The 27,202-nt window shown below is 34.7% G+C and overlaps 1 pseudogene; it reads right to left on the reverse strand.

The window, feature by feature from the left end:
* Positions 1–26,823, reverse strand: LOC101705488 (protein PAT1 homolog 1 pseudogene; annotated as a pseudogene).
* Positions 26,824–27,202: the final 379 nt, after the last annotated feature.

The raw sequence follows: 27,202 nt of genomic DNA on the forward strand, positions 1-27,202 counted from the left end.
CAGGCAGCAGCCACAGGAGGTAGGGAAACAGCCAGAGGCCTCATCGGATCCCCTGAACCAGCTGCAGCTTTGTCTCCAGCAAGTTCAGTTTCTGCTGGTCAACGTAGCAAGAAGAAAAGGGACACTAGGTTTGTGGGTATAGAGACGGGCTTGGCCAAGGCTGCTTGGGGAATCCGTAGAAGTTCTCGGGTGGCCACAAACATCACCTCCGTCCACTGGGGGCTCTGCGAGGACTCTGTCGGAGGCTCTGAGCTCTGCAGATCTTCAACTCGGCTCAGGAGGATGAAGAGCAGCGAGAGGCCGAACTTGTTCTGCAGCACAGCCGCGAGGTGAGGATTGCAGGGCGCTGGGGCGGCTGCACTCTGAGGTAGGTTCATCAGCTGCTGCAGGAGGCCTGTGACCGACCGTCACCGGCGGAAGATGATAGAGGAGCACAGAGAAGGGACGAAGTAAGCACGGCAGGACCTCATCTTGGGCTTCCTTCTTGATGAGGAAAGGGAGGTTCCTAGTAGTCCCCAGGAGAATGTCAGCTGCCTGCTCTGTGGAGAGGAAGGGGAGGATGAGGGCGACCATTCTCTTCCCTTTCCGGATGCACATAATCTGCACGAAGTGGTCATCACTCGGCCTGTCTTGCCGGGCAGCTTGGCCCGCAAGTTGTCGTACATGCCACAGATTTTGTGCTTTCTCTCGTCCAGCAGGGCAGGCCGCTCCTCTTCCAGGCTCAGGAGGTAACGCCGTTTGTAGTCCTCCACGTCCAGGAGCAAGCTGTAGGTTTTCTCAATTATGACAAATGTTTTTCTTCTCCTGTCTCGAACTTGTTTTTCTTTTTTCTCATGGTTCTCACCCCGAGACGGCTCCACCGCATCGATCATTTTTAGAGGTTTATTCACATTGGAGACAGTGAGCTTTCCCAGTGAGTCCTCAAACTGCACTGGCTTGTAGGCGTGCTCCAGCTTGGTCACCTGCGGGGTGATGAGCTTGGTGCGCTCCTTTTTAGGGCCATCAGTCACCTTGTGTTTCTTTAGCAGCTGACAGTTTCTCCAGTTTCTCAAAATAATTCTGTTAATAAAAATCATCCAGGTAGGGGTCAGTGCGTTGCAGCTGCATCATCTGGATTTGAGAGACCCAATCCTTTCCCAGCTGCAAAGTGAGGTTGGCGTAGGGGTCCTTCCAGAGGTGATCCTGCTGACTGCTTTGGTGACTTCCTCTGTCTCCAGCACCTCAATGGTAGGATCTTGAAAATAAATGGACAGTACCACAATTTGGATACAAACAAGAATACAATCCATCAAATTGTTTAGAATTTTACCATGTTCATTTGTATGTGTGCATGTGTGTGTTTATCTCTGTGAGATTTTATCACATGGGAATTTTTGTGTATCTAGAAGAACAGATTAGATGAAGAATATTCCATCACAGTTGGGACTCCTTTTACAGAATAATTTTATAACAATAGAAGCCTTATTAACTCCCGTTTTCCACTGACTTGCATCCTTCTAGCATTAACCAACATAGTCTGTACATCAGTATATATATTATTTTAAGAATGTTATATAAAAACATTGGTTTATGTAAAGTAATAGTTTGTTTCCTTCTCACAAAAAACAACATGGATTCATGTAATTCTACATAGTTTTTTTTTGCAATTGTGAAAGTCCAGTTTATTTACATATGTAGTTACAATGAGTTGCATATCTTGTACTAGCAAGATTATGATTTTTAAATATATTTTCTGATCCTATAACATCCAGTATCTTGGAGTTTCATGAGAACAAAAGAAATACCCATTTATTTTGTAAAATAAATTCCAGTGTTTATGTGGTTTTCCTTAAGGTAAAATTTCTAAACATGCATCAATGGAAATTTACATAAATATAAAGCAATGTATTTACAAGTCATGTAAAATACTTTATTCTTAATTTGAAAAATATATTGGATTGCTTAAAAATAATATAGAAGACAATATGCAATAATTCTTTGCAAAAAATAAAAAAATCAAACACTTTCATATTATGGAAGGAAGATTTAATCAAACCTTATGTTTTATTCTTAGAGAAAAAAATAAAGATCTACTTCATGCCATAAATCTTTTCTTTTGCTTCCATAAATTCAACAACTTTTAACTTAGATATTCAAAGATCCATCCATACTAATAAATTTTTAGACTGACATGCTGTGAAAAGTCATTTTATGAAAGATACTTTTAGGTTTCGCATAAGGAGTGGCAGTTGGCAAAAGTAGCAAGCACAATGTGGCGTATGTGGTGGGACATGTTAAGGAGTCTGCCATTTGTTGCAGGTTAAAACTTAAATGAAACTCAGATATTTTAAATCAGCAGATTGTATCAATGAATGCTCACAGCAAAGCAGTAAACATATGGAGCCACTATTATATCAGTCATTACCATAGTTTCAGAATTTATGAGGAGCAAATAAAAGAAAAGTTCAAGATAACAAATAAGATTAACAGTGACTAGTTAGGATTTAAACTTAAAATGTAGTACTTTTGCCAAGAAAACTCATCTTTAGTGGAAATTATGTTTTTGTCCTAAATACTGGTACTAGTTAACCTTATTACACTACAACATAAATATCTAGGACAATGTAGCAAATCAATTAATCTCAATAATTAAAAACTAAAAGTCATTCTAGTAATCAGTTGAAATAGTTATGAAACAAGAATTATAATTAAAACATGACATTAATTAGTAGGAGAGATATGAGAAAATTGAAAGATTATAAAATAGCGCGTGGTTAGTCAATTGTGTGCTCTGTAGAAAGTTATCTCTCTGCTTCTTATACTAGAAATCTGCAAAATGAGATTGAGCCATCTGTATAGTTTATTAGTACAATAAATAAAAAGTCCTTAAAGTACAAAGGTACAGAGTGAGAACAAAAAAAACTAACTGAATTTGAATTGGATAACACTGCAGGAGACAAAACTAATATATATTTTGATAGTTACAAATTAGTTCATATTAAAAGGCAATGAAAAGAGGAGTGAAAGAACAGACATGTTACAGACTTTCTGAAGGAACAAATCCCAAATGCTTGTAATTTAATTTCAATGACACCTTGAAAATCTACCAATGTCATTGTCTCTGTGTCAGATCTTATACCATTGGACAATTTAAAAATAGATTCACTGTCAAATAGGTTGTTATTAACAATGGAGAAAATAAAATATTATGTTCATCATTGTGTAGTTTTTGTTTCTAAAATTTGAAAAGAAAAGGAAAGAACATTTATAACTGGAGTTTGTTTTGTGCTACTATAAAAATAGATAAGATTGGATCACTTATAAAGAAGATAAATTTATTTTCTCTATGTCTGGAGACTGCAAGTCCGAAATCAAACCACTGAGTAGTTCAGTTGTCTGGTGATAACTGTGCTCTGCTTTCAAGATGGCTCCTTATTGCTGAGTCTTGCAGAGACAAAGCATGTTGTGTCCTCATATGGCAGAAAGTTGGAGGAAAAACTGACTGAACTCATGTGGAGCCTCTTCCATAAAGGCCTTACTCCCATTAACAAGGAAGAAGCTCTAATTAACAGCCACTTCTTAATCTTGTCACATGGAGTGAAATAAATCACACATACAAGTTTAAAAACTATTTGCTATTCCTCATGTGGGTAAGGAAAAATACAAAAAAGAAAAAACTAAAGGATGAATAGAGGGAAACAAGGGGCTAGATCTCTTGCAAATGGAAATGGGTTCAGGAGCCTGAGGGAGTGCAGAGAGGGAGAGGACAATGGGGAGCATGAACACTTGTGATTTGCCCTGTACAGGTAATAAGTACCCACAATGGATATAAGCATTATATCATGAGCTATAAACATGAGCTAAGAATTATAACAACAACAAGAATGAAAACAGGGAAATGGGATTTCTAAATCCCATGCAGAGAGGAAAGTGGATGGGAAGGGGGAAGAGGACTGAAAAAAGGAACATGCTGTGTTATGAACATACACCTATTTTCCAAGATGAATGTAAAGTTTGTGTTTACTGCAGACATGTACTAATAAAATAAAATTAAAGTTAAATTAAATTAAATTTAAATTTAAAAACTAAAAGAAAAATACACACATAGCCAGAAAAACACCTGAGGGGCCTTATTATCACTAAATACACTTGAAAATAAGATGATACCTAAAGTTCTGGAAGTTAAAATTAAAAATACTAAACATCAGTATGAAAGAAATTAAGTATATGAAATTCATTGTTGAAAGTAAGTACTGGATATAGGCCAATGGACAATACTGCAATAATGTAATGTTAGAATCATGTGTGTAAAAGATAAGTTTAGTATGGAAGTAAAACTAACTTTATTAAAAATAACTAAACTCCCCAAATATTAATGGATACATAACATAAAAGGTTATAAATTGTGCCACCAATAACATTGTGTGTGTGTGTGTGTGTGTGTGTGTGTGTGTGTGTGAAGGCAGATAAAAGTGTAGATTATTTTTTGGTCGTGATTGAAATTAAATTAAATTATCAGCTTAAAATATATTATTATATTTTCTTTTCTTTTCCCTTCCTTCAGGAAAAAAATGGAAATAAAGCTTTTTTAAATAAGAAGGAGAAGAGGGATTGAAAGGAGGAGAGGGGACTGGGGACAAACAAGAATCAAGATATATAAGGTACAGATATAAATTCCCCATGATGAATGTCATCATTATGTGTATCTAAAGTGTACCAATAAAATTAATTTAAAAATACATTGTTATAGTCAGAGTTATGACAAATAAAAATCCCCCTGGAAGATGCAAAGAAGAAAAAAAGAATCAACTTTATTACAGCAATAAAATAAATATATTAATAAATCTCAAAGGAACACATTCAGAGAAAAGAAAGAAAACAACTATAAAACATGGAAACAATCACTAAAATGTTATTCCTTCCTCATTAATAATTGCTTTAAAAGTACATCAGTTGGATTCCCTAAAAAAAAAAAAAAGATACAAAGTTGTTGAAAGGATGAAAAAAGAAAACAAAAAAGGAAAATCAACAACTATATGCTTTGTAAAGGAGACTCATTCTAAATTTCTTAACACACATGGGCTGAAAAAAATGGGGCAGAAAAATCTATTTCATGAAACTGGTAACTGAGATGAGGTATTATACTTATATCAAACAAAATGTACATTAAGACAAATGTGAAATTGGAAGAAAAGGGAGAAGGAGAAGGGGAAGTGGGAGGAGAAGGGGATAGGATAGAAGGGAATGGAATTAACATGAATAAATGAAAAAATGTAAATAAAGTCTTTGTAAATAGGGAGGGGTGGAGGGGTTGAAGGGAGGGCAGGGGAATGGGGTAAAACTAAGGACCAAGGTGGATAATGTAAAGGTACAAATATCCAATGATGAATGTCATTATATTGTATACCTAAAATGTACCAATAAAATTAATTTTAAAAAAAGACAAATATTGTCAAAATAAATGTCAAAAAAAAATCATTGCATAGTTAGAAAAAGTCATATGATCAAGATGTAACAAGGATAAATATGCATATATATGCAGTTAATATAAGAACACCAAAATATATAATGCAAAAATTCAGGGGACTAAAGCAAGAAATAGACAATTATATAATAATAGTAGGAGACTTCACCCCCAATTTCATAGTGACTAAAGCTGTCAGACAAAATCAATAGCAAACACTGAACCTGAATAAAACTATAGAAGAAATGATCCTGAGACATATACGGAACATAACAGTCACCAGCAACAGAAGACACAATTCTTCTCAAACACACAGAACATTCTCCAAAATTGGTCATAAAACTTATAACTAAAGATATTAAATTATACAAAATGTTTTCAGACTACAATGTAATAAATCTATAAATAAAAGATAGAAAATTGACAAATACGTTGCTATTAATCAATATACTCTTGAAAACCCAAAAGATCAAAGAAGAAATGAAAAGGAAAATTAGAAAAAAATTTCAAGACAAATAAAATGAAAATACAACATGTCAAAATTCTGAGATGCAGAAAAATCCAAAGAAGAAAGTTTATAATGAAGAAAAAACCCTATATAAAACCTCCCCCACAAAGATAGCTGGGTATGGTAGTGCAAATCAGTAATCCAGCACTTGGGAGGCTGAGGCAGGAGGATCATCTTAAGTTTGAGGCCAGCCTGGGTTACATAGTGAATTTTTTTTCTTAAATTCTTTTATTGGTACATTTTAGGTACACGATATGTTTACATTTATCATTGAGTACTTGTACCTGTACATGATGTACCTTGGTTCTTATTTTTTCCCCATTCCCTCTGCTCCCTTCACCCCCTCCACAATTCCCTATTTTCAAACACTTTGTTTATTTTTAACACTTCTTATAATTTTCCTTTCCCCTTCCCCTCCCACCACCCCTACACCTTTGAACCTTTTCTTCCTATTTCAAATTATCAATTATTCATTTTAATCCTTATTTACAGTTTTAGTTTCCCACACCAGAGAAACTATTCAGTATTTACATATGTTTGTCCTATTTATTTCACTTAAGAGTATGGCCTCAATATGCATCCATTTAGCTATAAATGTCTCTAGTTTCTCATTCTTTATGGCTGAGTAGTACTCCATTTTATAAAAAAAAAAAAACCACATTTTCTTTCTCCAATTTCCAGTTGATGGGCACTTGGGCTGTTTTCAAGCTTTCACGATTACAAACTGTGCTGCTATAAACATGGGTGCACATATATCACTATGGTATGATTCTTTTAATTCTTTTGGGAAGATACCCAGTAGGGGAATAGCTGGGTCAAATGGGACCTCTAGCCCTAGTTCTTTGAGGTATCTCCATATTGATTTCCACAGTGGTTGCACCAGTCTGCACTCCCACCAACAATGGAGAAGAGTTCCTCTCTCCCCACCCCGCCACCAGCATTTGTTATGGGTTGATTTCTTTATAGCAGCTATTCTTTCTGATGTGAGGTGGATCCTCAGTATTGTTTTCATCTGCATCTCTTGAATGACTAGTGATGTTGAACATTTTTCCAGATATTTATTTGCTGCTTTTACTTCTTTGTCTGAGAAATGTCTGTTCATTTCAGATGCCTATTTTTGAATTAGATCTTTAAATTTGAGAGGTCTGATTTTTTTCAATTCTTTTTATATTTTAGATAGTAGTACTTTCTCTGAGGTACAGCTGCTAAATTTTTTTCCCCACATTGTAGGTTTTCTCTTAGCTCTATTGGTGGCTTCTCTTGCAGTGCAGAAGCTTTTTTAGAAAGATGAGATCCCGTTCTTTGTGGTAGTTCCCATGCTACTGAGGTTTTGTTCATAAAGTCTTTTTCTATGCCATTGTCTTCAAGAGTCCTACCTAACTTATCTTCCAGCAAGTTTAGTGTTTCTTTTTAATATTTAGATCTTTAAACCACTTCGATCTTAGTTTGGTGCATGGTGATAGATATGGATCCAGTTTTAATCTTTGGCAGGTTAAAATCCGGTTTTTCCAACACCATTTATTAGATAGTCTATCTTTCCTCCAGTGAGGGTGTTTGGCTCCTTTGTCGAAGACTAGGTGACTAACTATTTCTGGACTTGTTTCTGCACATTCTAATTTAATCCATTAATCCTCAGGTCTCTTTTCCAGTACCATGATGTTTTCTTTTGTTAATATTACTATTTATCACAATAGTTTTGTAGCATAGTTTCAAGTTGGGGATTGTGATTCCCCCTGCCATGTCTCTGTTGCCTAGAATTACTTTTTTCTATTCTAGGTCTCTTCTGATTCCACATGAATTTTTGGATTGTTTTCTCTAGTTCTGTGAAATATATTGTTGGAATTTCAATCTACATTGCATTAAATTTATACAGCAGTTTTGAAAGCATGGCAATTTTCACTACATTGGTTATTCCTACCTAGGAGCAAGGGATGTCTTTTCACTTTCTTTATATCGTCTTTGATCTGTTTTTTCATAGTTCTGTAGTTTTCATTGTAGAGGTCTTTTGGTTCCTTTATTAGATTGATTCCTAGATATTTCATTTATTTGGATGCTATTGTAAAAGGAATTGTTTCCCTAATTTCTCTCTCAGTGACTTGGTTATTTGTGTTTAAGAAGGGTATTGTTTTTTGAGTGTTGACTTTGTATCCAACTTCTCTACTGAATTTGTCAGTTAAGTCTAGAAGTCTTTTGATGTAGTTTTTTGAGTCTTCTATGTAAAGTACCATATTGTCAGCAAATAATGACAGTTTAACTTCTTCCTTTCCTATCTTTACTCCTTTTATTTCTTTCTCTTTTCTAATTGCTGTAGCTAATATTTCCAGAACAATATTGAACAGGAGTGGTGATAGTGGGGGTCCTTGTCTTGTTCCTGATTTTAGCATAAAAGTTTTCTGTTTTTGACCATTTAGTATGATGTTGGCTGTTGGTCTTTCATAGATAGCCTTAATCAGGTTGAGCTTAACACCTTCCATTTCAATTTTCTGTAGGGTTTTTATCATGAATGGGTGTTGGATTTTGTTGAATGCTTTTTCTGCATCTATTGAGATAATCATATGGTTTTTGTCCTTGGCTCTGTTAATATAGTGTATTACATTTATGCATTTAGGAATGTTGAACCATCCTTGCATCCCTGGGATGAATCTGACTTGGCCAGGGTGCATGATCTTCTTGATGACCCTCTGTATTCTGTTTGCCAGTATCTTGTTGAAGATTTTTGCATCTATGTTCATTAGGGAGATTGGAGACTAAGAGAATGATATAAAAAAACAATGAATCAAAGAGTTGGTTTTTCAAAAGAATAAATAAAATTGATAATCCTTTAGCCAAGCATATCAAAATAAGGAAATAAAAGGCTCAAATCCATGCAATTAAGAATGAAAAAGGTGAAGTCAAAACAGACCCAGCAGAAATCCAGAGGATCATCAATACCTACTTTGAGACCCTGTACTTTAATAAAATGTAAAACACAGAAGAAATGGACAGATTCCTATGTACATATACATTGCCAAAATTAAATGAAGAAAATATAGAAATTCTAAACACCCCAATTACAATGAGTGAAATTGAAAATGTAATAAAAAATTTATCAACAAAGAAAAGCCCAGGTCCTGATGGCTTCACTGGTTTCACTCAAAACATTTAAAGGAGAACTATTGCCATTACTCTTTAAACTCATCAATGAAATTGAACAGGAAGCAATACTTCCAAATTCCTTCCTGGAAGCAAGTGTTACTTTGATCCCCAAACCAGTGATAGACCCAACCAAAAGAGATAACTACATAGTGAATTTAAGGCCAGCCTAAACTACATAGTGAGACACTGTCTCACATAACAAAAACAAACAAACAAACAAAAAATATAATCAAGTAAATAAAAATTATGCTTTACAGTAAGAGAAGGAAGACCAAATCAAGCCCAAATTTGGCAGAAAGTAGTAAATACTAAATATTGAGAAGAACTGATTAAAGTAAAAATAAGAATGGAAATAGAAAAAATTAAGCTAGTTTTTTGGAAAAGATGAAATTGGTAAACCTTTATTGGGTAATTAACAAAAAAGAAAAAAAAGAGATAAAATCAGATATTAATGGGCTGGTATTACAAATGATGCCACAAAATAAAGAAGATCCTAAGAAACTACAGATAAATTTCAAGAAACATACAACCTGACTCTGCTGATTGTGCAGAAAAAAAATATGAATAGAGCATTAATAAGGAAATAAATTGAATAAAAACTTTTAAAAATTTTCCTAAAAATAAAATCTAAGAGCAAATAGTTGCACTGGTAAATTCTACCCAGCATTTAGAGAAGAATTAATGCCAATTCTTCCCAATTATTTTTCCAAAATATTAAGGATGTAATGACAGCTCTTAATTCTTTTTGAGTCCAGGTTTTCATTGATACCAAGCCAGGAAAATACTATAAGAGAAAACTACTAGCCAATATCTCTGATGAATATAAATGTAAAAGTTCACTACAAAACATACAGCATATTAAAAGAATCATACAATGTCACCAGGGAAGTGTTTGTCCTGGTTATACATTGAGAGTTCAACATACTCTACCCAAATCAATTACTATGGTACAACATATTAAAAAATAAAATATAAAATTAGGTTTACCTCAATGTATGGAAAAATTAACGCAATAAAATTCAATATTCTTTCATGATGAAAACTCTCAGAAATTAGATACTGGAGGACTTTTCCTCAATATAAGGATCATATACAGTACAGTATACGAAAAGTTCAGCACTAGAATTAATATTCAGTGGTGAAGAACTGTGAGCCTTTTTCCTAAGGTCAAGAAGAAGGCAGAGATACAAACTTTGCCTATTACTCTTCAATGTACTAGTGAAAGTTCTAGCCAGAACAATTAGGGAAAAAAGAGAAAGGCATTTTAATAAAAAAGAAAGACTTAAAATGTTCTGTTTGGAAAGGACATAATCTTAAACGTAGAAGAATCTAAAACTTTCACTACAAATGTTAGATCAAATAAGCTTAGTAAATTAAGAAGTTAAAAATAAATAAATAAAAATCAATCATTTTCAGTATGGTAACAGTAAAATACCTGAAAATAAAATCAACCAAAAATTAAATTTACAATGGAATGAAAAGTATTGAATACATAGCAATAACTTTACCTAACAAATATAAGAAAGTAACCATGGAAACTACAAAATACTGGTGAAAGAAATTAAGGAAGAAATAAATGGAAAATACTGTTATGGCTTAAATTTAGATGTCCCTCCAAAGCCTTGTGTTCTCATAGCTGGACCTTTTCAGAGGTGGCTGGATCACTGGTATGTGAATATGGATCAGGGTATGTAGTGATGGGATTAATGGTGTATGATAACTAAATTGGTTTAGTGTAGTTCAGGGTGTGAATAATGGAAGTCCCACTCCTGGAGCAGGTGGCACCAATTAATAGGTTTGTATCCTGAATGGAATATAAAGGGACAGAAAGAAGACAGTTGCTGCTCCTTGCTGCTCACTGCCTTCTGTTTGCCATGCCATTAACTGTTTCTCCTCTGTGATGACTCTCTGCCTCCTCTCCTTCTGAGAACCAGGTGATTATGGACTGAAACCTTATAAACCATGAGCCAAATAAACCTTTCCTCTTTTAACCTTGGGTATTGGGTATTTTTCTCAACAAAAAGAAAAGGAACTAAGACAGACACCTGTGTTCATATATGGAAACCAGTATTGTTTAGAAGTCCATGCTACCCCTACCCCCAAAAATCTAGATTTAATATGAACCTATCAAAATCATAGTTTCACATAATGTAAATAAAAATCCTAAAATTTATGTGAAATCATGTCAGATTCCAGACAGTTAAAGCAATCTAAGAAACACAAATTTGGAGATATCACATTTCCAGATTTGAAAATTTATTACAAGACTATAGTGATTAAAATAGTAGTGCATAGACATAAATGAAATATATAGTTCAGTAAAATAAAATATCCCCAAAAGAAACCTTTGCGTACATAGTTATTGTTACTATGGTTTGGGTCTAGAGGTCCCCACCCCCACCCTGGAAGGCTCATGCATTCATAGGTGGGGCTTTTTCAAGTATGGCAGAATCTAGAATGTATGATGCTGGGATTAAGGATGTGTGAGTACTAAATCAGTATAGAGATTGATTTGGCCCCATCCTAATCCCAGTCACTTGAATACAATGTAAGGGAGAGAAAGATGCTTGTCTTCTCCCTTGTTGCTTTGCTACAGTCTGCCATGCCACCCTCCCTTGGAGCCAGCCAAAATGGACCAAAAACTCTACAAATTGTGAGCTAAAAAAACTTTTCCCTTTTTAACTTTAGGTCTCAGTTATTTCATCTCAACAGTGAGAAAAATAACTAAGACAGTTATCCTTGGACAAAAGTATCATAATTCACAATATGGAAAGGATGCTATTTTTTCAAAAGATATTATAGAGAAAACTGCATATTCACATACAAATGAATGAAATTAAAACCTTATCTCATGCCATATACAGAAATAAATTGAAAGTGGAATGAAGATTTAAAAAATTATATCTGAAACTATTAAAATCCAGGTGTAAAATTTTGGTGGAAAGCTCCCTGACATTGATCTGGGCAATAAATTCTTTATAATGATTCCACAACTGGATAACAAAAGAAAAGAAAACAAATGAAATTAATCAAACTAAAAGCTTCTTCATAGTAAAAGGAACAATCAATATAGTAAAAAGACAAACTAGGGAGGAGAAAATGTTTACCACCTATATATTTGATAAGTGGTAAATGTACAAATAAGTAAGAGACACTTACAACTAAATAGCAGAAAAACAGATAGCTAAAATGGACAAATGACTTGCACAGAAATTTCTCCAAAGCAGACCTATAAACAACCAACAGATAAATGAAAAAATGCTACATAACAATTATGTAGTTGTAGTCAGGGTTTTGGCAAGGGAATACATTTACTACAGGACACATAGTTTATAGCATTATTTTATGATAATTACCAAAAAAGTCAAATGCAAAGGAGTGCAAGAGATTAACCTCACACTAGAGGGCCAAAGAATCTAGCCAAGGGCCTAGATCCCAGCAGTTTCCCACACAAGTTCAGCTAAAGGCTTAGAGTCCAAGGCAATCTCCTTCAAAAGTCCAGCCAGTGGCCTAGGGCCCATGGCCATGTCTCATGTTGTCCCTATTCAGGACCTGCACCTGGAAAGCCCAAAGGCCAGTGGTGGAAGCTAGAAAGCCTATGCCAGTGAGATGAAGGATTTATGCCACCAAGCTGAGGGATCCATGTTGAAGCCAGGAAGCAATCCACACGGTGAAGTTCAGAGCTCCCCTGAGGAAAACAACAGCCATTTCCAGTGACCATGAGACCCCAAGCTCCTCCTCTGAGGAGAACAGCTTAGTTCACATCAGGAAAACCATCCGCAGCAAGCTTCTCCTAGAAAATCAACAGGCCAAGATCTCCCACCTCCAGTTCTCTTTTTATGGCTATTGGTATCAATTCTCAGGTGGCTTCTCCATGCCCAGGCCACTCTGATTCAGTTCAGCTGGGCGATACAAGTTGACCATTAGTTAATTCACTACAAATGGCAAAGGAAATCAAAGCTACAATGAAATGTAACTTCATACCTGTTATAATGGCTATCATCTTTTTCTGTGTGTCTACCTGTGTGTGTGTGTGTGTGTGTGTGTGTGTGTGTGTGTGTGTGTTGGTAGGGAAGTGGAGAAATTTGAACCCTATATGCTATTGGTGAAAATGTAAAATGCTGCAGCTTCTGTGGTAAATAGTTCCTCATAAAATTAAAAATAGTACTACTTTAGGATCCAACAAATCTACTTCTAGGTACATATCCAAAATAATCAAATTTAGTATCTCAGAGGAGTCTCTGCATTATTGTGTTTATTGTAGCATTATTGAAAATAGGCGAGATACAAAGTCTACTTATGCTTCTGTTAATGGATGAGTGGATAAAGCAAATGTGATATACATACACAAAGGTACACTGTATCTGTTTTATGAATAAAAGAAGGAAATTCTGCCTTATAGGACAAGATGGATGAACCTGGAGGACATTGTATTAAATGACATAAACCAGGTATAGAAGAGCAAATCCTATATGATTCCACTTATATAAGCTTAAACTTCTAGACTCAGCGAATAGAATAATTGTTGCTAGGAAGTAGGGAGAGGAAGAGATGAGGAGTTGCTGTTTAATGAATGTAATGTTTAGTTATAAAAGATATAAGGAATTGAGAAGCATTACTGCAACTGGCAGGACTATAAATGAGCTCTAAATATGCAGAGAGAGAGGCTTCAGTCTTTGCAGAGGGAGATCATTCTTGTGACTGGGTGTGCCTTTTCTCAGGACTCATTAGGACTGTGCACATATTACCATTACAATAAAATTGTCTCCTATTTTGAACAAGGTGCTTCTGTGCCAGTAATTCTTTACTTTCACTGATGTCATTTTTCTTCTGTTCTTTTATTTGGCAAGGAGCGGGGAGAAAAGTCCTTGGAAACTGGCTTTAGCTCCACAGGACAACTATTGCGGAGACTCCCCTCAAACTGTTCTGCTGGGAGGGTGCTAGAAACACGTTGTGTTTCTGACCTTGTACTCTTCTCAGTGAAGTCATTGCCAAAAGTGTCTATTTTGATCTTGTGAATATGATTGCATAGCTTAGCTTAGGGCAACCCATATTAAATCTTAAGAAAGACCTTTAGCAGGGTGCTTGACTTCCAGGCATCTAAACAAATTTGCCAATGGGACAAGGTACTTAGGAAAAATAGACTGAGGACTTTAAGATAATAAAACATGGATGCCTCAGTGGAACCAATCTGTCTAACTTTAGTGGTACAATTATGCAGCATGTAGCATAAAAAAAACTGGAGTACAGTGATTTTGTACTGAGAAGAAATGCTAATGTCCTTACCAATCCTGAGACGGGCCTACCAGTAATTTAGTCATCGCTTGGTTAAAACCCATTGAAACAAGTATCTGTTTAATTAATTTGTATCAGAATCTCATGAACATAACCTAAATAGGCAATAATAGATCGAGATTTAAAAATTGTGTACTATTATTTTCCTGTAATAACATATTTGCATTTACCATGTACCAATTCCATCTACACAAAAAGTTACCAGATAAATGATATCTGTCACTTTAAACTGTGAAAATGAATTTTCTTGAGATGACTATCTATACAGGAGATTGGGTGTTTTTAGAAATATGATTTTAGTTGTCTTTTATTTACTTAAGCTTTTCTGGAAAAGATTTCTTTAGTGTACACTGAAGTAAGCATGCATCACTTCAAAAGAATTTTATAGAACTTTTACATTCATATAATAATGGACAGGAAGGTACAAATATTTCACATTTGCCAACTGCCTCCACACATACAGTCCTCCATCATCAACATTCTCCACAAAGTGGCATAATTGTTATATTTTATAAACCTATGTTGCCTCATCACAATCATCTGAAGAATCAATGTTCATTCTTGATATTGAGAATTGTACAGATTTAAATAAATGTATAACGACATATATACACAACTCAGTGTCTTAGTTACTTTTTTTGTTGCTGAGACAAAATATTCAACAGCCAAAGTTAAAGGAGGAAAGGTTTATTTAGTTCACAGTTTGTAGATTTCAGTCCATCATTGAATGGTTCCAAGGCAGGGTGGCACATGGCAGAGGGGCAAGAGTTCATGTCTCAGAAAACCAACAAGGGACCTGAACAGTTTCTTTCTGCCCCTTTTATTTTATCCAGACTACTTAGGGTATGTATCACTCACACCCTTAATCCTAGTACCCTTGAGGCTAGCATTGAATCATGAATGGATTCCAGAATCAGGCACTACAGATCTAGTCACCTCTGGAAAAGCCCCACCTATATCTACATGAGGCTTGGGTTGGGGGGACGTCTGCACACAAGACACAACACTCAGTATCAAACATAGTGTTATCAGTCCACTAAAAAACTTCCATGTTCTACATATCCTTCTCTCTCTACACCAATCCTTAGCAATCACTTTTTTTTTTACTGTCTTCTCAATTTTGCCTTTTCTTCAGCAATTATAACTGGCATTATACAGTGTGTATCTTTCAGATTTAAGGTTCCTAATGTCTTTTTATGATTTTACAGTTTATTTATTTTCAGTACTGAACACAATCCCATTATCTAGATCTACTATAGTTAATTTATCAATTAATGGATGGAAGTTATCTTACTTCCTTTCAAGGTTTGAAATAATAAGTATAGTTAACATAAATAGTCAGATGCATATTCCCCTGTGGATATAAGTTTTGAAATCTTTGTATATAAACCAAGGAATGCGATTTCCATATTATGTATTTAATTTTGTAATGATTTACAAACTCTCTTCTGAAGAAGCTGGGTTATTACTGCCAGCAATAAATGAAAATTTCCATTGTGCCACACCCTCCCCAGAGGGTGGCTTTCTCAGCATACTGGATTTTACCCATTCTAATAGGTATGCAGTAGGGCCATTGTTTGTATAAAATGTATTTTTCTGATACTGTATGACATGAAATTTTTTTATAGAATTATTTTCTTCAATTCTTTCAATGAAATGTTTGTTAATGTTCTTTGTACATTTTAAAATCAGTTTTCTTGCTGTTTGGTTTTAAGACCTCTTTGTATATTTTGGACACTAATCCTCTTTGAGATATGTCTTTTACAAATATCTTTCCCAGTTTGTGATTTTTCTTGTATCCTTCTATATATATTCATGAATCTTGTGTATTTATACTTAAGTGTTATTTTATCAAAGAAATGAATGACACTAGTGACCTAAGGAACAAGAAGAAAATAAGATTATTTTGTTATTACATGCAACACTATCCATAATGAAGTAACAATGTAATTTAAAACTATTTTGCTCTTTCTCATTTCTTAGGATTTCCATTTACCTGTTTACACTGCCAATGTATTCTTGCATGCTGTCTTCTTTATCCATTATAATCATTAGAACATTAATCATAAATATTTATAAATCTTATTTTCAGTTTCCCTACCATGCCTGGTTTGGATATTTTCTCTGTCTCTTCAAATTGTGTTTTTATGCCTTCACCAAGCCTTATGATTTTTTTCTGCATAGCAGTCATGCTATATTATATGAAAGCAATTACTGTAAATAGACTTTTTGTTACATAATAGTGAGATGTAGCAAAGGGGAAGTGTGTAACTGTCCTTTAATTAGACCTCAGTCATTTAGCGAATCTAAGCCTCGGGACTGTGGACTTCACAAGTATTTCTTAGGGTATTTCTCCCATCTTAAGAGGGACAGGGTGGCTAGGGTGTCTTTGGTACCTCCTTTCCCCCAGATCACTTATGCTCTGACAATACTCCAGCAGGTTAGGTAGTGGTTAACTAGTTCTCCTGAGGGCAGACTTTGTTAAGAACAGTACCCCCTGGAGTGTTTAAAGCTGATCCCTTCTCTTCCATTGCAGGAAATACAAAAAGATTTTTCTCTGATATTAAGTGTTAGAATCTGGTCAAGCTCCTGGTAGTAAATCTTACAATACTTCAGGGGTCCCTTTTGAGTGGACTGCTTGGTAATTTTTAAATCTCAGACTTGCCCATGCTAAGCCTCCAGCAATTTGTCAAGCAGAATCCAGGTTTTTGTCCTCTTGCAGTTGTGGCTCGTATGGCTTCTACCTGTGATTCACTGTTTTTGCCTGTTTATTTCTCCCATGATGGAGGCATTGGTCTCCCTATGGTCCTGGAGTATCTTAAGCAGCTAAAAGAACTTTTACTTATTCAATTGGTTTTGTTTTTTACTTGTTGGGACAGAGTGGCAATTTCTGAGATCCTTAACAGGAAACCAAAAACCTCAAGTTAGGCTTAATGGGCAAAGATCATTTTCCTTTCCCAGTGATACGAAAGTCCTAAAGCAACTAAATTTTATGTATTCATTTCAGCTTCTTTATAGCAAGATGAATTAAATTGTCATTGATATAAACACAAAACTGTGTCATAATTTCCATTTCACATAGTTTTACTTCAGTTTTTAGGGGAGAAATTCTTTTGGTTAAGGAATGACACACTTCAGTAAGATTAAGACAAAATAGTACGCAAAATTTGTCAATAACATATTACTTTTCAAAAAATATATTACACACTTTTAACCTCTGCCCCTTTCTGTCTCTGAAACCTACTTCTTAAATAACAGACACTATAAAAGTAGAAGGAAATTACAAAAGAAATTGTATAACTTACACAAGCATAGAACAAACAAAATACTAACAGATGGTTATAGGATCCTTATAGCAACCATATTGTATGGGGTTTTTTTCTGTATTTTTCAAATAATGGATTGTAGTTTTAGTAAATATTTTGGTGATCTCTTCTAGCATTTGTCATTTTAAGTTTATGCACAATTCTTTAGTCTATGGAAAGTAAAAAATCCACCTCTCATTAATTTCAACCCAGAGATCTTACTCTACATTTCCTCTGTTCAAATATAATTCTGTTACATATGTCATTTCTTCTCATCATAAAATATCAGAATCCTGATGATCCCTGGCTTGGTCACAAGAAAGCAAAAGTCCTTAAAAATGGAGACTAAGGGGCTGGGGATTTAGCTCAATGGTTCTGCTACCTGCCTTTCAAGCGCAAGGTCCTGAGTTTAATCCCCAGTAGAAAAAAAAAAAGAGACTAAAAGAAAAATTATTTTTTATTTACACTGTTCAGAATTTTGATGTCACTTTAATTTGCATTTCACTAATGGCCAGTGATGTTGAATATTTTTTCATGTTATTTATTGGCCATATATACTTCTCATGAGCAGTGTCTATTTGTTTCAGTTGTCCATTTTTGATTGTATCTTTTACTTTGAAAAGTCTAATTTTTTTTGAGTTCTTTATATCCTCCAGATATCCTTTGCCTGAGATGTAGCTGGTAAACTACTGTTTTCCCATTCTGTCAGTTTTCTTTTCACCTTTTTGGTGTTTCTTTCTTGTGCAAATTTTAATTTGAAATGGTCACATTTGATTGATTCTCAAGACTATTTCCTGTTCAATTGGCCTTCTGTTCAGAAAATCCTTGCCTAGGCCTATGACTTCAATTGTTTTATCTCTTTTATCATCCAGCAAGTTGTTTCTGTTTTAATATTTAGATTTTTGAACCATTTTGATTTTAGTTTAGTACATGGTCAGAGATGTGGGTCTAGCTTCAATCCTCTGCATGGGGAAAGTCAGTTTTCACAGAACCATTTGTTAAAGAGCTCTATCTTTCCTCAAGCATATATTTTTGACCCTTTGTTGAAGATCAGCTTCAGCTTCCTGGTTGGCTGAATGTGGCTGAAGTTGTTCCTGCATTCTTTACTCTGTTCTATTGAGCCAATGTCTGTTCCAATAGTATTTTGCTCCAATCATTTTACCTTTGTAGTGTACGTGAAATCTGAAATTGTAGTGCCTCCTACTTTGCTCTTGTTATCTTGTTACTTTTGCTATTCTGACTCTCTTCTGGCTCCATATGAATTTTAGGGTTATTTTGTCTAGTTCTCTGAGGAACACTACTGGTATTTTGATGGGATTGCATTAGATCTATATATGAGTTTTAGAAGCATGACCATTTGACAATATTGGTTCTGCTTATCCAGAAGCAGAAGATATCTATCCATTTTCGGGCGTCCTTTTTGATCTCCCTGTTCAGAGTACTATAATTTTCATTGTAGAGGTCTTTTACTTTCTCTTTTAGGATAACTTCTAAGTGCTTCATTTTTCTTCATGCTATTGTGAATGGTATTGTTTTCTAATTTCTTTTGAAATGAATTGATTATTGGTGCATAGGGATGCTATTTATTTTCTTGAGCTGATCTTGTATAGTGCTACATTGCTATATTTGGTTATTAATTCTAGAAGTTTTTTGATGGACTTTTTTGAGTTTTCTATTTAAAGACCAAGTCATTTGGAAATAATAATTTAACTTGTTCCTTCCCTGTATATATTCCCTTTCTCTTGCCTAAGCTAATGATGCATCCTGAAACACTAGAAAAACAAATACAACTCAAACCTTAATTTAGCACCAGGAGGGAGATCATAAAGGTCAGAGGGGAATTCAATAAAATTGAGACAAAAAATGTAAAGAATCAATGAAATGAAGAGGTGGTTCTTTGAAAGAATAAATAATATAAACTAACCCTTACCCAAACTTACCAAAAGAGGATAGAAAAAGCCCAAATTAAGGCAATTAATAATGAAAAAGCCAAAATAAGAATGGACACCATGGGGCCAGGGATTTAGCTTAGTGGTTCTGGTGCCTGCCTTGCAAGAACAAGGTCCCGAGTTCGAATCCCAGTACCAAAAAACAAAGAATGGACACCATAAAAATCTTAATCATTAATAACTAATACAAAAAACTGTACTCCAAATAATTAAATAATCTTAAAGAAATGGACAGATTCCTAGGCACCTATGAATTACCAAAATTGAGCCAAGAAGACATTAAAACCTCTGAAAAATTTAATAATAGATAATGAAATTGAAACAGTAATTTAAAAAACCTACCAAACATGAAAACCCCAGGACCTGAAAGATTAGCCTTTGAATTCTAAAAGATCTTCAGTAAGGATATAATGTCAATACTCCTCAAATGTTTTAATGAAATTGAAAGGGAAATAATACTTCAAAACTTATTCCTGGAAGCCAGCATCACTTTGATTAGAAAACTACACAAAGACCTAACTGAACAAGCAAACTACAGATAGACACAAAAATCTTCAACATGATACTAGCAAACATAATGCAACAAATTCTCATAAAGATTATACATCATGACCATGTGGGTTTCATCCCAGGGATAAAATGATTGTTTAATATATGAAAATCAATAAATTTAATACACAACATAAACAGAATTAAGGATAAAAATATGCTTTTATTCATGGGCCGGGGATTTAGCTCAGCAGCACCATGCATGCCTGGCCAGAGCAAGGTCCTGAGTTCAATTCCTGATATCAGAAAAAGAAAAACAAATTTCTTTATTCTTAACAGATCACATATATAATATCTTCCGTGAAGTTTCATACCTAGACTTAACAGTTGAGTGTATTAGAGCTCTAATTCAGCTGCTGAGCAATTGAACTTGATCATCATTGATATCGGTTCTTTCTAGTTATCTTATTTTACCTCCTTGGTATAGTAGAGGAATTTTACTCTTGTCTAGTAGATCTTAAAAGTTTGCTTTGAGGTTTTTCTAAGACAACCTGAGAGCACTAATGTTCCTGTGTTTTTATTTCTATTTCAGTGCAAATAAACTAAGAAAACAGATTCACCTTCCCAAAACATGAAACTACTTTTAGTAAATAAGGGGAAGAACCACCCTTCATGGAGCTAATTATTTGAGACGACAAATTATACCAAAACAACTGCACTGAAATAAACTTCATTGATTGCTCTTAAAAAACACATTTTATTAATTTCATTCCCCTGAACAAAATATATGCCAATCCAGGATGCTTACTAAAATTCCCGTTTCCTGAGACTCACAGTTAAATATTCTTCAGTGGCATAATGATATTGGAATCAAAGTATATCTATAGTATGATCATCTACCCTTATGTGATTCTGATAAAAGTAACTTATTTCCTCAATTTTAGGAAACACTGTTTTAACTGACCCAGGTATCTCTTGCAATGCTTATGAGTATTTCTTTTTCTTTGAAGTAGTGCATAAAGGGGATGAGGTTAGAGGGAGAGTGCTTTCTTGACAAATTATAGCTATCACTTTTCTTAAAGTAAATCTTCCAAGAGTGCAAGTATTATTTTGTCATTTTTATTTTAGATCAATGAAGAAATCACTTCAGACAAAAGTTAATACAAATGAGTATTTCTTATATAAACATTTTCTGACATGCCACTTGATTTCTTTTTAACTCAAGCTGAACAATTCCATTCCTTTACCTTTTTGACCTTCAGCTGGTAGTTAAAACCTATAATTAGAGCTCCAGCAGTTATGAACATTCAAATTCATTCTACATCTCTCCAAATTATAAATGTGATCTCTTTGATTCCCAATGGTTGCTTAGCTACATTTCCTGTTCATCCAAATAAATCTGATTAAAGTAGTACAATGTGAGCATGTTCAGATATCTGGAAAGCAAGATCTTTAGCCATCTGGATCCATAAGCTGAATCATTTTGTTACAGACTAGAAATTTAATTTAACTTCTATGTCTTTTTTCAGTCCCATCTGAGGTCAAGGCCAGATATTTCAATTGTGTCCAAATACATATATTCTCCCATAAACCTCACATATATTGTAACTGTGGAGCATTGAGCTTCTTTTCTCATTAGAAATGTTGTGTGTGTGGGGGGGGGGGTTCTTGTTTCTCATTAGCTTAAAGGAAATGGTAATGGTAAATAGAAAGTTGTTTATATTCCAATTACTCTACCAGCTAATAAACTACTCTAAATGTTGGCTGATTGAAACAAATACCATTGCAGTATATTTCATTTTCAAGATTTCATATATGTTTCAGAAAGTGTTTATCTCCATGAGGCATTAACTGGCATCACTCAAGGCTGGAAAACTGATGGTTTGGAGAGTCCAAGATTACTTCACTCACATACCTTGAATGCTGAAGTCTTGGCTCAGATGGGATCCACTACACATACTTTCAAGGACTTTGCACATAGTTCCTTTCTCATAAGATCTCAGCAATCCAGAAGCAATATTCTAAGAGATGTGGAGAGAAGTTACTACATCAATTGGCCTGGCCTAAAAAGTCCTACATTAGTTGTACTATGTTCTGTTGGTTACACAAGATATAGGAATAACTCAGATTTAAAGATAAAAGTATAAGACATTCTATAACAATAGCGATAAAATTGCATCCATCTTTAATCCACTATAGTCTGCTATCTGTACACAAATTATTTGCACTTTAATCATATGGAAAATATACTCATTCCTGATTAGGTGTCCCAAATTCATTTCCTATGTAGTTTCTGCTTAGATACAAGGTCCAGGGTGTGATTAAATAAGCTTACAAACAAAACTCTTTTCTCTTTTCTTAAATCAAGTAAATCTCTTTTCTTACGGGTCTACAGGTCAGTTGATGACCGGTCCACCCATGAGGCAGAAATGAGTAATTTGTCTTTTATACATTCAACATAAACTCATGAAGTACGCATAAGATAATTGCAGTACACAACCATGTCTGCAAAAGGCAAAGTGAGAGGAACATAGAAATCCTGATATGTCTATTTTCTCAGTCTTTCTCATCCTAATCAATAGTTCCTTCAAGGATGCCTCAGCTTCTACTCACTGGTTCGTGAACCCAAAGCCATTGACACATGTCTTTTCATAGCTCAATGTCCACTAAAATCTCATTTATCTAGGATTCAAGGGGAGGAAAATGGCAATCTGCCTTGAAATAGCCAGAGTACCAATTTTCAGCTTCTATTAATCTACTGCAATATTATATTGGGTCTCTAGAAATACATATTATATATTTGAATTAATATATCAACTAATACATGAAATACCATAGATAGTCTCTCCTCTTCAGACTATTGGGGAACTTTTTCTTAAATTCTCTGTAATTAAATTTGTTGCAATTCTTTTTCATTATTTATATCAGAATGATTACAAAAAGATTTTTTAGATCATAGTTTCAGGACCTTTATTTCAAATTCTTTTTTCCACAATTCACAGGTTAGTGGTTCATTTCTATTTGAACTCAGTCACTGGCCTCCAGTCCAGATTTTATGAGTTTTTGATGAGGGTGCACTGGAGTTCCATCTGATAACCACGTATATATGATGATATATTGACTGTGTATGTGGGTTTTTCATGTGTGTGTTTGCCTACTCAATATGCCAGACTCTCTCATAATATATGAGAATTTGAGAAAGGAGAGTTGTACACAATTCAAACAAAGTTTTAAAAGAATGGATTAAGAAGCTTAATTGAAATAGAATGATATATACTGCTCCTCATAAATGTTGGAAATCTGTGCTCCACTTTCAAATCTGCTTTTCATAATACAATGTCATAAAGAAATACACTTTCAGTGGATTGAGGTTACATGTACCCTATATCCCGGAAATTACGACCTAACCAGAAAACAAGCCCTAGCATTATTTTTCACAATGTTCATAATATAAGCCCTACCCCCAAAATAAGTCCCACTTAAGACAATCAGCTGGATGGATGAATTTAGTATATTCAGTGCAACACATGACAGATATATTGAACCATAAAATAATAATATTTATATATAATCAAACACAAATAAATAATATTATGGACATTAATATTTAATATAACTGATAATGTAAATTTTAATTAAGTATTTGTCAATACCCAAGCAAGCACCATTGTATCAGAAGTAAACACATGTAAACAGATAAATTTGAGACTAATTTTTTGTTGCTTTTGTGTGGACCATCATTCTTAAATGTCATCATTTTTGTTGTCACTTCTGTCTCTTAAGTCTTCAATTGACAAATGATTTAATGGTAGATTTAAAAGGAATAAATGTATGGTGTCATACATGAAAAAATAAGATATGCCCTGAAAAGAAGCTCTGTTGTGTCTTTCAGAGCAAAAATTAATGTAAGACCCGGTCTTATTTTCAGGGAAATACAGTATATTGCCCACAAAGTACAATATTAATATGAAACAAGAAAGAAGTAAAGCTGATGACAAACACTTCAATTGCAAGCTTTACTGAATTTCTCTTCATGTTTAACCTAGAATCCAAATAACAAAGAATCAATTCAGACCTGGCTTCTGATAGTATTACAGCTCATCTGGCTGCTATCAGTACACCCAGTTCTTGTGGTGCACACCTTATTAGAAACTGATTTCATCCCCATTTAAAGGGCTTTAAAATTCTATCACTTTTACTTAACTTCTAAGATAGATTTTTTTTTTTTTTTTTTTTGGTATGGGGGATGGAACTCAGGACCTTGCACTTGTGCGGCAAGTGCCAAAACCACTGAGCTAAATCCCTGGCCTCAAAGAATAGATTTAGAAAATACATGCTGTATAGAAAATATAACATTAATCTAAGAGAAAAATAACATGCTCACAATATTATTAGTAGTAATAATAGTAAGCTAATATCCATAGAGGACCAAGTCCTCAAGTACTCTAACTCTCTAGGTACTTGTATTTTTTCTATATAGAGTGATTTTTAAATTTGTAATCACAACAGGGATACCCTTAAAATAGTGCAAAGATGTACAACATGTAATTGCTTTGGAGCTGTGTCACGTGATTTGGAATGTGTGATTGCCTATCTGCATGCTGTGCCTAATGGAATCTACACACAACCCTAAACAGGAACCATCACGAGTCCCTTTTTTTGGACCCAGAAACCAGTGTTCAAAAAATGGCTCCACAATTTGAATAAGGCTCCGCAGGAACCTTGGTGGAAGCTCCTGACCCTGGTTCCTGACAGCCTATCAACAACCTGTTTATTCAGCATCTGCACAAAAGGGCCTTTCAGCCTTTGTTCCCGCTTTTTTCTATATTTAACAGATCCTGTTAGTCTGCGGACACACTGTCCTCTGCTTGTTTTCTAGTTTGAGTGAGCAGAGCTTAAAAGCACACAGTGACTGTGCTTCACCTTCATCACTATATTTTCTTAAACAACTTGAGCTATAACACTAAATGGTTTTATGCTGTGAATCTAATTAGTTGGCTTTCTGTTTCAGTTTTTTTGTTTGTGTTTTAACAAGCGAATAAAGCTGATTATTGAACCTTGATGTTCACTGTATTGAAGTGGGAACAGATGTCCAAAGATCATGGCATCATCTATTAATCACCTTTGGCCCCCATTTGCCAAGTATACACATTCCCCTCCAGTCATATTAAAATGTTATCTTGCATTTAAATGCTACTCTGTTAACCTCTGTTAATTGCCATAAGCACCTAAAATTGTGTTCTTGCATTCTCAGGACTTTCATTTCATACGTCCTTTATGCTTTTGTTTCCTCCTAAAATATTAAGACACTTGCTTTATAATTTTTATATGTCATTTAGTATTATGTATGTAAAATATATTTATCAAGATGCAGATTTGTGCATAGTAAAATACATATGTATTTATTTAAAATATGTTCAATATGTTAAATTTTAAAAATTATTTTGACATAGATGTTAAAAATAGCTATGGAATAAAACCCACAAGACTTAGGGTTATAATTTCTATCTAGATGTCCCACAATAGTCAAATGCTGTTATAGTTGGGGATTTGGGAGGCAGGCCACTGGGGGCATAACCTGGAAATCCATCTCTCCTTCTCCAACCCCTTTCTTTGTTCTCTGCTTCTGGGCCTCTGCCAGACCCATCCACCATAGCTTCCCACCTTGGAACTGGCCAAATATAGACTAAAATTGTTAGCCAAAATAAAGAGCTCCTCTTTTACATTGGAGGTCTCATGTACTGTGTCTCAGAGATGAGAATACTAAGTCACTTTGGTATTACTCGGTTTTATAAACATGACATAGATGTGGGTTTATACCCACCTCTGCCACTTCTTAGATGCAGGGCCTTGAGAAAGGCAATTTCAATGCAATTCTGAGATGTCTTTCTGTCAACTGTTAAGTGAGTAATGTTAGAAGTATACTTTATAGGATTGCTGTAATCATTGAGAATTTTTTTTTAGTAAAGATTTACATACACAATGTTTACATTCCTTGTGGGAAGTGGTATGTGTAAATAACACAGCCTAATTACCTTTTTATCCCATTCCCCTCTGCTCCCTCTCCTATCCCTCCATCTCTTTGTTTCTTCCCATTTGAGAAAGTTCTGTCTACTTCCTACTATTTTTTTTTTTTGTTCTGCCCTTTGTTTATATTTTGGATTTCTCACATTTGAGAATCTATGCAAGATTTAACCTTGTGTCCCTGCTTTATTTTTGTTAACATTGTGACCTCAAGGTGCATCCATTTTCCTATAAGTACTGAAGTTTATCCTTCTTTATGGAAGAGCAGTACTCCTTTTTTGTGTAAGTACCACATTTTCTTTTTCCATTCATCTATGGATGAACATAGAGCATGCTTCCAAGATTTAGCTATTATGAACAGAGACAATTTTTAAAGAAAGCATTTGCCTGATCCTGCATGGCACCGTGATGCTCAGTCCATATCTGCTCAGCATTTGCTATCCCATGTTTGGTAAGGTCCCACAGTCTTTTCCTGAGAAGATAGGTACCTGAAAGATAATACCCAGGGATCAGCCCTAAGTCACTGAGAAAAAGAATCCATTAGTAAATAACTTAATCTCCTCATTTCTCAGGAGGAATACCTCTGAAGAACATTCCATAAGAACTACCAGAGATCAGTAGTGGAATTGAGTCATAATTACACACAAGAATAACCTGTTCATTATCACAGTCCATATTGCCTTCCTTAGTATCTTTATATAATTTCTCTATTCTCCTACTGGTACTTCCAGGAGTCATTTGCCAAATCAGTGACTTGCACTCAATATTCATTTAAGGATCCATGTCTATGGGAACGCTCCCTAAAATAATGCACTAGGTGCTTAAGCAAACAACGAGTCCCTCTTAGACTCATAGGGAACTCCTAGGGAAAGTGTAGAGTAAATCGATCTTTCAGCAACCTAAAGTACAACAAGACCACAACACTCATACTTAAGGAACACTATGCTAAGTATGTGTCATGCGTCATCTTGTTTCATCTTCACCAAAAGCTTTATGGGACCAAGATACTATTTATTCTCACTTTTCAAGCTGGAAGACAAAGTACAAAGAAATG

Source organism: Heterocephalus glaber, unplaced genomic scaffold, assembly GCF_053883595.1.
Source record: "Heterocephalus glaber isolate CG9 unplaced genomic scaffold, H.glaber_assembly_v1.0 deba00000071, whole genome shotgun sequence".
NCBI classification, from domain to species: domain Eukaryota; kingdom Metazoa; phylum Chordata; class Mammalia; order Rodentia; family Bathyergidae; genus Heterocephalus; species Heterocephalus glaber.